Source organism: Anas platyrhynchos, chromosome 1, assembly GCF_047663525.1.
Source record: "Anas platyrhynchos isolate ZD024472 breed Pekin duck chromosome 1, IASCAAS_PekinDuck_T2T, whole genome shotgun sequence".
NCBI classification, from domain to species: Eukaryota; Metazoa; Chordata; class Aves; order Anseriformes; family Anatidae; genus Anas; species Anas platyrhynchos.
The window spans coordinates 115,587,270-115,601,547 of NC_092587.1; the positions used below are offsets into that span (position 1 = coordinate 115,587,270).

Genomic DNA, 14,278 nt, shown 5'->3' on the forward strand with positions numbered 1-14,278 from the left:
TCCTGAGCTCCTCCAGCTCCAGCCCCAGCCCCAGCCCTGCACCAACCCTGGGAGGCCCCTGCACTGCTTCTGCAAGTGCAAGCAGAAAATCCTGCAGCAAGGCACAGCAGGATTTAGGATTTAGTAGGGACATATCAGCTAGTTAGAAATCAAAGCAGTATTTACTTTTACCCTTGGCACATGCAAATATTTTAAGATGCATATAAATATATATATATATTTTTTTTTTTCAACTGCATTGATTATCCTCTTCCCTTGCTTTCTCTGTTCTGTCCATTTGACCCCTGAGTGGTAGCAAGTCTCCTTTGTCTCCTTTCCAAACTGGACAGTCACAGGGTTTTTCAACCTCTCTTCTGGAAATTATCTGTCCCTGTAACTATTTTTGTCACATCTTCAATCCTCCCCTCCTCCTTTAATTTCCAGGAGTTGCCAGCACTGAGCACAGTATTCTGGATGTGGCAGCACAGTATTTTCTGTCCTGATTTTATATATCCTATCAGTGTTCATTTATTTACTTATGTGAAGCAACATAGGGGGGTGTTTAGCTGCTGTCTGGAGAATGAGCAATTTCCATTGACCTGTCTGCAGTGACTCTTCCCGATGTTGCCACAGCTAATTTGAAACCCAGCATAGGGTCTATTCCTGTTCTCTTTGAAGTTAAGAGGTATCAGTGTTTGCTGTTGATATCGGTGGTTCCAGATGGTTCAATACTGAGGAAGAGAGGTTTTGAAAGTAACTGTGAAAAGTTCAAGACATTACCTTTCACAGAGTATATGTTTAATTAAATAGGATGTAAATATTTGGGGTGAAAGATTAGCTCTAATTTCTTATAAATTTTCTTGAACTCATGAACCTGTATGCTCAGAAAGTAAAGGAAAAGTCATAGGGCAGTGAAAAATTACAACCTTCTATATTTGATGATGTGTTACATAAATTGGAGTTTTGCCACTCCTGAACATGCTGGGAGCTGTACACATCTGAAGAAATATTGGAGGGACATTCAAAAGGCTGGGACTGCTAAGCTTTGATAAGAAACACTTCACTGGAGAAAAGAGGTGCTCTTCAGAAAAACTCATCATGGCTTATACAAACTCCTTGAAAAGTGTTGGTGACTTTTGAATAAAGAAGTTAAAAGTTAATTAACTGGGCTTGAGAAAAGTGAGGGGGTGTCGATGTCCTAAGGAAGGAGGTCAAAAAACAACACAGTGCTACTGGCACACTCCTGCCATTAGCAATCAAACTTAATCATCTCTTAACCTGACTCAGTGAGGCAATGTGCTAGTCTGCTTCAGCTGAAATTTCCTTCCAATCAGGTAATTTTATGTACTTATTCTTCAGATCTCAAAACCAAAATCAAACCTTAGAGCTGCATTTGATGGCTCCCCGGGATATGCACGCACGTGTAATCCCGTCCTGTATAATTACCGTCTGCCTACACACGTTCTCCTTGCGTTTCAATCCGGTATTCTCTTTCTCTTTCAAACTGTGCCGTGCCTGTTCCTGAATATCACAAGGTGACTGTTTTGCAGTGGTGGGTGGATAAAACATTACTAGCTATGATTAAACACAAGTGCTCGAGCCTGGTCTCAGAATAGAGGGTATCTATTAGCGCCGGTGTGCACAGCGCTGTGGGCACCCAGAAGCATAATTGGGCACTCGGTGTCACAAGGGTTTCCTGATTCTTCCACCAAAATAGGCCAATGCCATGCTCTATCTCTAAATATATTGTGGGCAGGTTCATGGAGTGAATGACAGCTGTAACTCAGCATTCTCTTTTATGGGGTTATGTAACATTTTTTACACCTTTCCAGCAGATTCATCGCCTCAGATGAAAAGGCTGTGTTTCCTGCAGGTGTTAACCTCTAGGACATGTGTGCCCTGCACAGGAGAGCACCGTGCTCATCTTCCCCTACCTTACTTTCCAAGTAGTTTAGCTTTTCCTTATTTCCTGAGCTTGTAGCACCAACTGTTCTGTGCCACGCACACCCAGGCACCAAACCCCAGAGATCTTGGGTATGAAGAAAACAGAGCCAGATTTTCCTCATTGGTGGCCACTGACAGGACAGGATATAACAGGCACAAACTGAAATACAAGGAGTTTAATATGGACAGGAAAATAAACTTGTTTTGGTTTGGTTTGGTTTGGTTTGGTTTGGTTTGGTTTGGTTTGGTTTGGTTTGGTTTGGTTTGGTTTGGTTTGGTTTGGTTTGGTTTGGTTTTTTTTCAACTGTAAGGGTGCTCAGGCACTGGAGTAGGTTGCCCTGAGAGGTTGGGTAGTCCTTGGAGAAACCCAGCATCTGGGACACAGCTTGGAGCAGCCTGCTGGAGCTGCCACGGCTCTGAACAGGGGCTGCACTAGGTGATCTCTACCCTCAGCTGGTCTGTGAATCTGGGCAGAGCCTCTGCTGGTCCCAAGAGAACTTGTTCTCTGCTCGTGAGGGTCAGGATGGTTTTGTGGGCAAGGTGCAAGGTCCCTGTTTGCCCCTGCTTCTCTGTGGGCTTGCCAGTGCTAACAGACTGAAACAAAAATGTGTTAAGTGCCATATTACTGAGTGGGGTTAACAATACAAGTAACCTGGCTGCTTAAATTACTTTTAGCCTCAGGCTCCATTACATCAAATACTCCCTTTTCCCTCCCCAGTTTTCAATCTTTTTTTTTTTCTTTTTTTTTTTTTTTTTCTTTTTCTCATGGCTCACAGACATTTGACACCCAGCTCCTGCTGATCTCGATATCACTTAATACTTTTTTGACCTCAAGCCTTAAGGTTCCCAGCTGGCACAACATCCCATACAGCTGAACAAGAACCTCTCTTCTTCCCCCTCCCATGGCACAGGACTCTCACTAGGCATTGGATCCCCTAAAAAGGTCTGATGTCTCTGGTCCTCTCAGTCACAACTAAGATATAGTGGCTCTCATCCAATGAAACCCAGTTTTCTTGGAGGCCATTCACCTGGAACACTAATTAACAGAAGGAGCAAAAAATACTACAGCCACCAGCACCTTGCCACTTGCCATCCACATGCAGGACCAAACAAATTGTCATGATAAGCCTTGCCTCAGAGCTCAGGTGCTGAGGAAAATCAAGCCCACTGTTCTCAAATTTTGTATGAAGCACACTGCTGGCAAGCAGTGCTATTTTAACATCTGCTAATAATATTATCTTTCTCTCAGGTGTACTTCCCGCTCTCTGGTTGCTTATAATTGCTACCTGAACTCCCTTGGCAGTCAGTGGACCCTCTATTATCTCCCCGTGATGCTCCAATCCATTCAGACCTCCCTCTGGCCAGCTACAATTCTCTCTCTCCCAGCTCCCAAAGGTGTGTTATTTTTAGAGCTCAAACTCCTCCAGAGATCAATGGGAGTCTGTAAACTCAAAAATAGGTTGCTTATGGTACATTAATAATCCTCACAGTTATGTTCCCTGGTTATTCTTTCAGCCGCTGCAGCTTATCTACCAGTGCCTCTCTTGCCACTCCAATCAACCTTATTCTACTGAACAACACTCTGCCATTTAAAGAAAACAGGAAAGTATGTACTTGACGGCAAATGCAAGCTTAAATGTTGTCGTGATTAAGGACAGACTTAAGCACATGCTTAGGAGCTTTCTTAAATCATGGAATGAGGCTTTTTTTCAGCCCTAGAGACTTTCGTCACTCCCATTTTGACAATCTGCAGGGCTCTGATTGCAGTTGATGAGATGCCAGTGCTAGCTTCTGTGGCAAAAATGTTGGGTCCCAGCATTTTCCAACCACGGGAAACTGTGCTACTATTTTTATGTAAGAAATCATTTAATTTATATGTTGTTCAACACAGATGCAACTTGAAAACAAATATCTAAATAAATTAATGAATTCTAAAAGCTCATTTTTTTCCAAAGGCATAGTTTTTCATGTTGCATCTCTTTTTCTTTTTTTCCCTGAAAATGTACCCAAACTACTTAACTTCAAACAGATAAAAGATTTCCTCTAAAAAAAAGTACCAGTAATTCCAAACTGTCGGTATTTTCTGCAACATGTTAGCTGAAAGTAGAAGAAATAAGAACTAAATCCAGATTTTGGATGTATCTCCATATATACAATAAATTGACCATGTTCAGTGCTAATATTATATAATTAAAGACTGAACATGAATCACCTGAAGGCTAAGTAAAGTGTCTTTATCTGAACAGTTTCCAGCCCTATGTGCTTAACCCTAAGATTCTGGTAATGCAGCTGGTTTTATAAGAAGTTCCCTTACAAAGGAGAAAACAGACATATACCATTAGCACTTCATAGAAAATCAGTGATTATAGCAAGTGCACAAAGGTTCAGTAAATGCCTCCCACTCAGCAAGCTTCCAAAGTGAACGACCACATGATGTTTACTCCTCACCAGAACCCATTTATAGATCTCTTACTCACCACTATCACAGTCATACATGCAATATTTAAGAAAAGACAGCAAGAAGTCTTCTATTTATTTGGGAGAGGATGGGGGGTTACAGTGGGAGAACTGGGTCTTTTCTTTAGAATACTATTTCACCAAGCAGCGAAACGTGATTTAAAACATATAAACTCTAAAGATTATAATAATCTGAAAGCATTCATTACATACCCTGGGCTATACATACTGTCAATAAGCATGACTACTTGGAGAAAATTTTGCACAGGAAAATTTTGATTAAAAGGATCAAAAATGTCTCTTCAAAAGTGCAAGTGGGAAATGAAGGTAACAGCTTCCTGGAGCCCAGGAAAGGCTTTCATTCCCACAACTTTTAAGTGACATCTGGGCATTCCTGGTGAATAAGCACCCTGGGAATGAAAAGGGTATTCATTTCAGTAAGGTAAGAAGGGGACAGAGGTCATGAACTTTTATTAGTGTGGAGCAGACTTAGCCTAGAATTCCCAACACACCACTCTTCAGAAGGAAAATTTTGTGAAAAGAAGGTAAATACACCAACATGCTTTCTCTGATTACTCTAGGGAATTTGGAATGTGAAATAAAGTTGGACTATCTTCTTTGACTCCCCAGTTCTATTACTCAGCTGATAAAAGCCTTGTCCTTCCTGAGATAGTAACCTGAAGTGCCAAAGGATCTTCTTTAATTCAACTGCCCTCACTTCCCGTCAGTGGGCACCACTTGCAAAGATCATCTTCTCCTGCACAACTGCTTCAATATTTATATCATGTCTGGGTCACTGTCTATATGGACAGCGGAAGAAGCAATAGGAAGTCAAATGTGCTCCAGGTGAACATACTTATACTGTGACGGGGCATCAGAAAGAGGGTTCAAAAGGGGGGGGTTGCAAAAAAAAGAGGTTGCAAAGGGGGGGTTCATCATTTGAATCCCTCTCAATGGTATCTGGTCAACTAAATTAAGAAGTCTACTTTAAATTAAAACATGTTTTGCTTTCTTGCATGCTTTTTGCAAATTATTTCAACACATTTGTTAGGTTTCTGTCAGGATAAAAGTAGTGATCTCACATATTTGAGCACCTCTCATACATCTCAAATATATTGTCTCTCATATGTATCTTTTCTTGATGTGGTCCTGGGCAACCAGCTCTAGCCGGCAGTGCTTGAGCAGGAGGGTCAGACCAGATGACCTTCAGAGATCCCTTCCAACCTCTGCCATGCTGACACTGTGTGATTCTGTGAAATACTGAAAACATTAAACAGTTTCTACCTTTTTTCTTCATTTTACCTACAGTAAAATGAAATCTATTGGAAGCAGCTAAAAAATAGAGATTCAGGTTACACACATACACACAGAGTTTCAATACAGAGGGTCAGATATTTTTTTTTTTTTTTTTTGAGATTTATTTGACAAAGAATGTTAGACACAAGTGTTGAAATATGAAAGTTTTTTTTTTTTTTTGCTTGTTTTTGATAATGAGCTTTTCTTATCTTTGTCATTAAAAAAATCCTAAAAGCCATATATGCTTTCTCACACATGTTGTTCCTCCAATTAATTTACATCTGTCTTCAGACAGTATAGGATGGGCAGCCAAAGGCAATGTTGACCCTTTGTACTCTCTGTAGTTCAGTATGTACACAAGGAAGCTGTAGCAGAGTATTGTGTAAGACCACGTTCAGTCAATAACAATAGACCTTTTCATTTAGGACAACAGCAAAAATAAATAAATAAATAAAAGCCAAGCAAAAGCATTCCACACATTATATCTTGTTACTTACACTGACACAAAGCTTAGTCAGCAAAGAAACTTGCAAAAGAGAGAAATTCAGTGTGGTGGCTCTGAAGTGACAGCTATTGAATGGAGGTCATTCAGATCAATATGTTATGGCAGCAAATTTATCTCCTGCCAAGTAAGGAACAAATCTCTGACATTTTTGAAAGGTATAAATTGGGCACTTAGCCAACATAACACAATTAAGAAGAATGGCATTGCACTGACCTAATGGCTGCCATAACAGTTTAAGTGATAAAAAAGACAGATTAGATAACAGTATGTGTTGGAAGCTCTTTGGAGGATTTTTGACTCAGCGCAGTTGTATTAAACTGCGCATGGTTTCCAGGCTGTTCCCTTAGTTATTTGGAGACTGCAACTACTTGGGCACAGTGGCTGTGTTATGCAAGTAGTTCACAGAGAGCTAATAAGCATGAACAAGAAACACAAAATCATAGACGTGAATATTTTTTTATGGTGAGGTTTGTGCATGGATTCCTGGTTTAAGTCAGATGAAGAAGCAGCTAGTCTTTTTTACCTTCTATACATCAGATATTTTTTAACTTTCTAAAGCAATCAAGTACTGTGTAAGCACAGAATCCTATCAGTTCCCTGAATGACCAATATTTTCAATGAGTTGTCAGTCAATTAATCATGTAACAAACGTAAAATCCGTGATTTTAGTTGAATACTAAGGAATCTTTCATGCTATCTTAGTCATACAGAAGATGGATTGGTTGTTCTTTGGGAACAGTTCTTATTCAGAAGGAAACAATCCATTATGAATTTTTCAGGTGGAAAATTTGTTCCTCACTAATTCAGCTGCAGGCATCTCATATCAAGTAGACAACAGTGCAGCTGGCTCACCCAGCGTGTAACATCTTGAAGTTTTCCTCAAGTTACTTTTTTTTTTTTTTTTTTTCTTTTTTTTCCTCAAGCCTTGATCCCTGCCATGGACTGGCAAGCCAAACTGAGATGGCAGCTCTTAGAGGGTCCAAGCCATGACAGGGTCCCAGAAACTTGGAAACTGAGGTCCTTCCTCTGTCTAGGGACTTTAGTGCTCTTACTTACATGTAGAGGTTCTGAATCACACAGAAATTCTGGGCTTATCCAGGTTTCTGGTATTTCCAAGCTCCCAGCCCAGCTGTGGATTTGCAGTAAGGAGCTGGGCAGCCCTCCAATCTGTAGGTGGAGCTGGAGCCCTCAGAGCTCCTTGGTTCTGTGTCCAGAGCAAGGAGCTTCAGGCCAGCCACCCCACACCTGGGAAGTGCCTCACATCCCAGGACATGCCCAAGAACAAAGACCGCTGAAGTCTTTGGGAAATATAAAACTGAAATACTTGTATTTTCTATGATCCTTAATGGAGTTACACTGATTTTCCTTTCTCTTGATTATTAGAACCAAGATGCAAATGATGCACATATCATACGCAGTTCCTAAAAGGCCAAGGACCAGATTTCAGCCTTTCCAGGGAAAAAAGACATTCTTCCCATAACAAATGACTAGTACTAATTTAGAAGGTTTAGTGTTTGTATCATGTCACAAACATTATACTCTCTAGATCATGGAAATATGCTCTGAACTTTTCTATAATCTACTCAGTTGCATCAGTAGTGTGTTTTGTTTTTTGTTTTCTTTTGCTTGGGCAGCTCTTGGCTCAGATCAGAAAGCCACCTAAAGCAATACATGGGCTGCTAGTTATCATCGTTTAAATGAAGTAGCACCTTACTGAACACATTTTTTAGCTTAATGATTCACAACAGCAAATTTGCTGCAATAAATATGTTGGTTTTCAGGATGAAAATCAACAGTTTCTTAAAATTGTGAAAGCATATCTTGAGGTTTATCATAGGCAAGCAGTTCATAGAAACTAACTTGATAAGGCCTGATTATGCATAACATTTCAAAATGGTATTACAAAGAAAACATACAAGCTCTGATACAGTTTTTATTATTGCCATTTCTACCTCTGCTGTGACTTTCACTGGAACTACCTTTCATGTTCTTTCTGCACAGTTTACATGTCTGAAAAAAAAAAAAAAAACAGTGCTTGTAGCATGTTTACATCATGTTAAATTCATTTTTTTGCTTCATTTTTTTGCTTCAATTTTATGATTTTCATTAATGTTTACCCTCTGACATCTTTTAACCTAAAATGTCATCCCTATAAAAAGATTTTCAGACTCAATTTCAATTGCTTTGTAAGTCCATGAGGTCATTTATGATTTTTAATGGGAATCAAATACTGAGCTGTATATACTAAATACTTTGATTAACATTGTTGATGAGAAGCTGCAATAGCTCTTTGTACCTCTGTCAATGAGAACTGTGCTGCAGTACTCACTACCTTTGAAATTAATACCTTCAGAATGGAAAAATACAGCTTTTCCTTTGTGGCACTTTACTAAGACCTGTTAGGTTCATGCAAGTGTGCGCCTATAATTACTATCCTTTGTAATTATTAATCAATATAGGGAGGAAATTGTTCTCTGAATGCATGTTAAGCTATTTTCATCCACCTATACCACCTCTGCTTTAAAAAAGCATTTGAGTTTTCTATGTAGGATTGCTCAAGGGCTTGTTCCCCTTTAAGGTATCATCCTGATTGCACGAGCAAGTATGTCCAAACAGCCTGTTAATGAAGCCATGTGACTTAAAGGGCTTAAGTAGTAAAAAATTTATAGCACTAAGATTAGAAAGGAATTTCCAGGGCAGTCTAGTTTTATTTTATTTTCATTCCCTGTAATAGCAATTTGGATTCTCAAGACAAAGCCTTACAGAGACAATAAAAGTACAGGAATTATTTTTGTAGCAAATTTAACAGAAAGAAAGTAAAGGTCTAAGAACAGAACCCACAAAATACTTATTACCTCCTTTGAGGTGCTACAAAGCCTATTGATTTCTCCAGTGATAGCCAAAAACACTTATCAGCTTTCAGGCACAGGTGAAAAACAGACAGTGGAAAAGCACCTGGGTGGTGGTGCACCATGAAAATAAAAAGAAGTTGCTAGGTCCCACTAAGAAATAATAAAATAAAAATAAAATTAAAAAAAAAAAAAAAGACTCATAACTGTGATGCTTTCAGATTGAAAATATACACAGGAGCCAGGCTAAGCACGATAAGGAATAAAATAATAATTGGCAAAGTATATAAAAAGCAGCAATAAAAACCAACTACTAAAAGAAAAAGTCCAAAAAAGCAGTGCTATTTGAAACAACGGGACATCTTTTTTTGTGTGTGCTGAAAATGATGAAGGCTCTGTAAGGAGGCACTCATTGATGCAATATGAAATGCACCTACTGAGAGTTAATTACATGACTGGGGTTTCTCAACCAGGATGTGTCTCTGAAAGCAAAGCTTCCAGCTAGGAGAAAATGTATACGGTGGTGACTACTCTCACTGTATGGACTCCCTACAGTCAGTTCTTGGTCACCCACCACAGAGATAACTGGGGGGAAATTCCTCACAGGTGTCTGCAGGTGAAGTACAGGAGGAGGAGGCAAGAACATAATGACTGATACTGTGCTATGCAAACTGGATTAACCACAGCCAAACTATTATAAAGCTAAAAAACAGAATTCACGGTTTTCAAAAGCAACTAATGATTGGGGGGCATAGCCTTTGGGAAAGGAGCATCATGAGATAACCCACCACAAGCACTACAGCTCTAAGGAGCCAACCTCTCTCATGGCCCACATAGGGCTGCACAAGCTGTAGGACCAAAGTCATTTTGCATTCCTCAAAACCTTGTCATCTGCTCTCATGGCATCCCTGCTCATGTCCGTCATAGCTTCACCTCTGAAAGTAAAGGGAGTGGTTGTCCCACTGAAGAAGGGCATTTGACAGCCTTGAAAAACCTCAGCCAGTAGCTCTGGCATTTTGCAACTATCTTAATGGCCCTTGTTTGCACCAAACCTATAATGTCATGGGCTTGAAGCCCCTGCATGACAAATGCCAATTCCAGCACAGCTGAAAGCTCATGCTGCCCTTCTATTGACTTTGACATGGAAAGTGTTGGAAGAACTTATTCTCCTTTTCTTCAGGGTGGGCAGGAAGCTGGAAATCTAACAAAACAAAGCTTCTAGTGGAAAGGGCCTGATTTATTTTAAAAATATGTATATTCTTTCTCAGGAAATTGAAAATCCTCAGATGTTCTGTGCTTTTCTTTGAAAATTCAGGCCACCTAGTTATGTTGTTTATTTTTTTAGAAAAAAAAAAAAAAAAAAGGTTGATTTGCAGGGGCTGAAATTTTGAGAAAGGTGACTGCATTTTTACTGACATTTTTATGGTTTTATAATGACTGTTCCAGTTAAATCCTTTCAGCAATCTTATCATAGTCAAACAGTGCAATAAAAGTTTTGTAGGGATGGGTTATCAGCCTCAAGAGTATGCTGTTTCATGCCATATGAACTCTAAAATGCATAACTGTGCTGTATAGTTAAATGGTGAACAATGGTTTGAGGCACTTGCCTCAGACTTCTTTTATGCTTGCACTTCATTTGGTCCTAGCTCTCCAATCAAATATTAAAACTTTAAATTATACACAAAACTTTCTCGCTACTCTAAATGCAATGTATCACCCAGCAAAATGCTGCTGCTGGAAAGGTTCTCCGATTTTACACCTGAATGCTCATGGAATTTGTTATTGTCACTCTGGCTGCCACTTGGTACCACATGTAAGCTGGCTGATTTTCTTCAGAGTGCATGCTCAGTGGTAAGGAACACTGTTTGGTATCTGCATGGTCTTCACATGCTGAGAAGGGTTATAAAATTAGTTGTATTTTTAAATACAAATTTGTAAGCAAGAGGTAATGTATTTTCATTTTGTGGGAGTGGTAGGATTGCGGGGGCAAAACTGTGGAAAGTGAAAAAACTGGCACACTGTGGATTGCCATAAAGTTCTCCAGCAGATCCTCTCACTAATGACATTTATAAAGTGCCACCGGCCTTTGTTGCCTACTCACATCTGTGGAGTTGGTGGCTTTTTCCTTTTCAAAAAAAAAAACCCTGAGAAAGTACTTAATAATAAGCACATATTAAAACAGTATTAAGTTGATAAATGACTCACACAAGCATCAGCTAATCAGTTAAGACTGAACACACAGCCTAATAGTGCTGATTTGTATTCAGAAATTAAGATATAGGTACCAAATTTTCTCTCATCTGCACTTCAAGTGTATAGTCAGTCATTTATTTCAGAGAAATACTGGTATGTACACAAGATGAATTTGCATTATTGCATTAGTTTCGTAGCCACACAAAATTTTGCAGATATGAGATGGTCAGAGGAAAATTGTTTTAAGCTGTAGTCTTCAGATAATTCTATATGAGGCTGTACAGGATGTTAACTCATCTGCACCAGTGAACACATAAACACGCACCCTTAGCTTCCTGACTTTTCAGTTCCTACCACACTTTAACATTGTCTGAACATCTTTATTTCATTGTTCTTCAGGACTCACATATCCTCCAGGATGCTAGTTCTGCCATTCATTTTTCATCACAGACACTTTCCATCTCTTATGGAACTTTAATGTTTGAGGGGAAAGGTCTAAGCATTAGATGTTAATTCATTAAGCTTTCAAAAGCCACATTTGAACCTTTGCATGGCAGACTTTGTCTTTCATATGTCCCTGAAGAAAATGTGCACTACATGCTGTTTTTAGAAAGCAACATTTCCAAGCAAACAAAAATGTTTTACAAAGCAAAGTCTGATCATGTGTGTCCTGAGAGTAATTGAATTTTAGTGCCATTTGTACATACATAATTTGGGATTAAAGCTGTATGTATTTATATCATGACTGTTCATGAATTTCAAATTCCTGGGCAATGAAACTAGAAGCAAACAGCATCTTGGTGTACTGCAAACACAACCTTTCTTCCTTCAGTGAAGCGAAAGGGGAAAATGGCAAGAGAATTATTAGGTTGGATAATTACAGGAGAAAAAGCGGAGTTTGCTTGATTTGTTGTTTGAGAGTTGGCATGATCTGAAGCTGTTGAAGTTTATTTAAAATGCAATGAGCTTTTGTACCTTAGAGTATGCCAAGAGTCAAACTGGTCCAATATTTTCTGATGGAACATTTCTCCACTGGGAAAGGTTTATGCTTTGGAAGTGTAACTTTTTATGGAAACATCTTGCTTTCAGCAATTCTCTTGATGCAGTGTGGAACATTGAGCATGACTGGGCTGGGCAGTTTCTTATCGGCCCCCATGTTGGCTCTCCGGCAACCTGCCAAGGTGCTGGCGCACCTCTTCGAGGTGGGCTTCCAAGGGCCGACAACTTCTGGCCTGCCAGACTCCCAAACCCTAATTCCTGCTCAGCACTCCTACTGCCCAGAATTTGCTGGAGACAGTTTAGTCTTGCTAATCAGGGGAGAAATAGTCTCTTTTTCAAAATCGCTGGTTTAACCCCAGCTGTTCTTGTGTTTGTGGTCCTGCTGAGGGCAGGGCCCAGCTCTGCAGAATAACATAAAATTGGCATTTCCAAACTGGCCCCGCAACCCCTGCCTCATCTCTGCTTCTCGCTACATTGATCTACAGCTTCATTCAGATGTGTGATGCAAAACATTTAAATGCTGCCCTTCAAGATTATTCATTTTGACAGCTCCAAGCTCTGAAAAATTACAGTGTATGCCCCATCTCCCCCAGACTGTGAGACTAGATCACCAGAAGTTAAAACCAGGGGTGGGTGGGGTGGGGCTCTGTTTGTTTAGTTTGCTTCTTGGTGATTCAGCCGCATGGGTTCACTTCTCTCCGTTTTCCTCTGCCACTGCGAGGGTCTTTGTAAACATCCCACAATGAATGGGTCATAAGCCAAGCCCCATTCAGATGCTAAGCAATACTGACACATGTAATAAAAATAAATAAATTAATTAATTTTTAAAAAAGCCTCTTCAGTCCAAAGTGATTTCCAGTACACAATAAAACACAATTGATGAAAATAACCACTTTGAGACATAGGGAGGGATAAGGAAACAGCAACTCAGATTTATTGGATATAATAATTAGCAGACTTAGAATACCAACTACTTGGCTGTTGACACATAACAATGAATATTTATTATTATTATTTATGAAATAGGCTTCCTGAGCCATATTAGGAAAGTATTTTGAAAGTATTTAGCCAGTTAAAGATGCAAAACCCCCACGAGTTAGACAATTCGCATGTTTTGGGGAAGACCATAAGGTACACCTAGCTGCTTCTTAGCTTGAACTGTTTTAGAAGTCTGCCCTCTAGTTGCCTATGAGAGTTACTGGTCACAATGCATTATTTACGTAACTGTTTTAACTGTGATTAACCTCTCACGAACAATGATTTCGTCTTCTCTACCAAGAATAAAATAAAACTAAAATTAAATTAAATTAAATTAAATTAATTTAAATTTAAATTTAATTTAATTTAATGATAAACTAAAAATAAAAAATACCGCCAGCAATACATGGTGTAAAGCACCTCGATTCAGCATTAACCCTTTGGGCAATGTTTTGCACTAGAATCACAACGTAGCACTGGTAAAAACACAACTTCACGTTTTGAAAAACAGCCTTTATTAATGACATAGCAAGCACAAACACAGAAACAACTGTCAGAAAAGAGCCTTTTGCATTTTAGCACTTCTGACTGCTGAAGGAGCAGCAGGGTATGCCTCTCATGTACATTACTACTGAGGGGGGGGGGGGGGGGATAGCATTTAGCTTGTACTAATCCCCTTCCCAGAAGGACAGAGAGAGATGGCAAGAAATGCCCGGCTGCCTGCGTTGATAAGCACAGAAAGCTCTCTGGCAGTTAAAAATCACCATAACAAAATAACAGCAATAAAAAGGAGCCCCGGAGTCAGTGCAGTGCCCAGCAGGGCTGTCACAGAGCAGTCCTGCTGTCCTCTGGCCTGCAGCCTCAGCCTGCTTGCCCAGCCAGGCCGCAGCAACAGATAGGGCTACAATGGGGTTGTTTCTGCTGGTGGATTGCTTTGTTTCAGAGGCAGACATCGGGGCAGCAAGTACTCTACCAAGATCCAGGTTTATTTTAAAGGGATTTCACCAGCACTCAGACAGGTGAAACCCGGCATGGCCCAACACACTGCACCATGCTGCACGACAACTAAATGGGAACA

The 14,278-nt window shown here is 39.8% G+C and overlaps 1 protein-coding gene across 4 annotated transcripts in view; it reads right to left on the reverse strand.

The window, feature by feature from the left end:
• SMPX (small muscle protein X-linked) overlaps nt 1-14,278 on the reverse strand; it is a 41,366-nt gene that overhangs the window by 2,170 nt on the left and 24,918 nt on the right. The gene's annotated exons all lie outside the window — the stretch shown is intronic.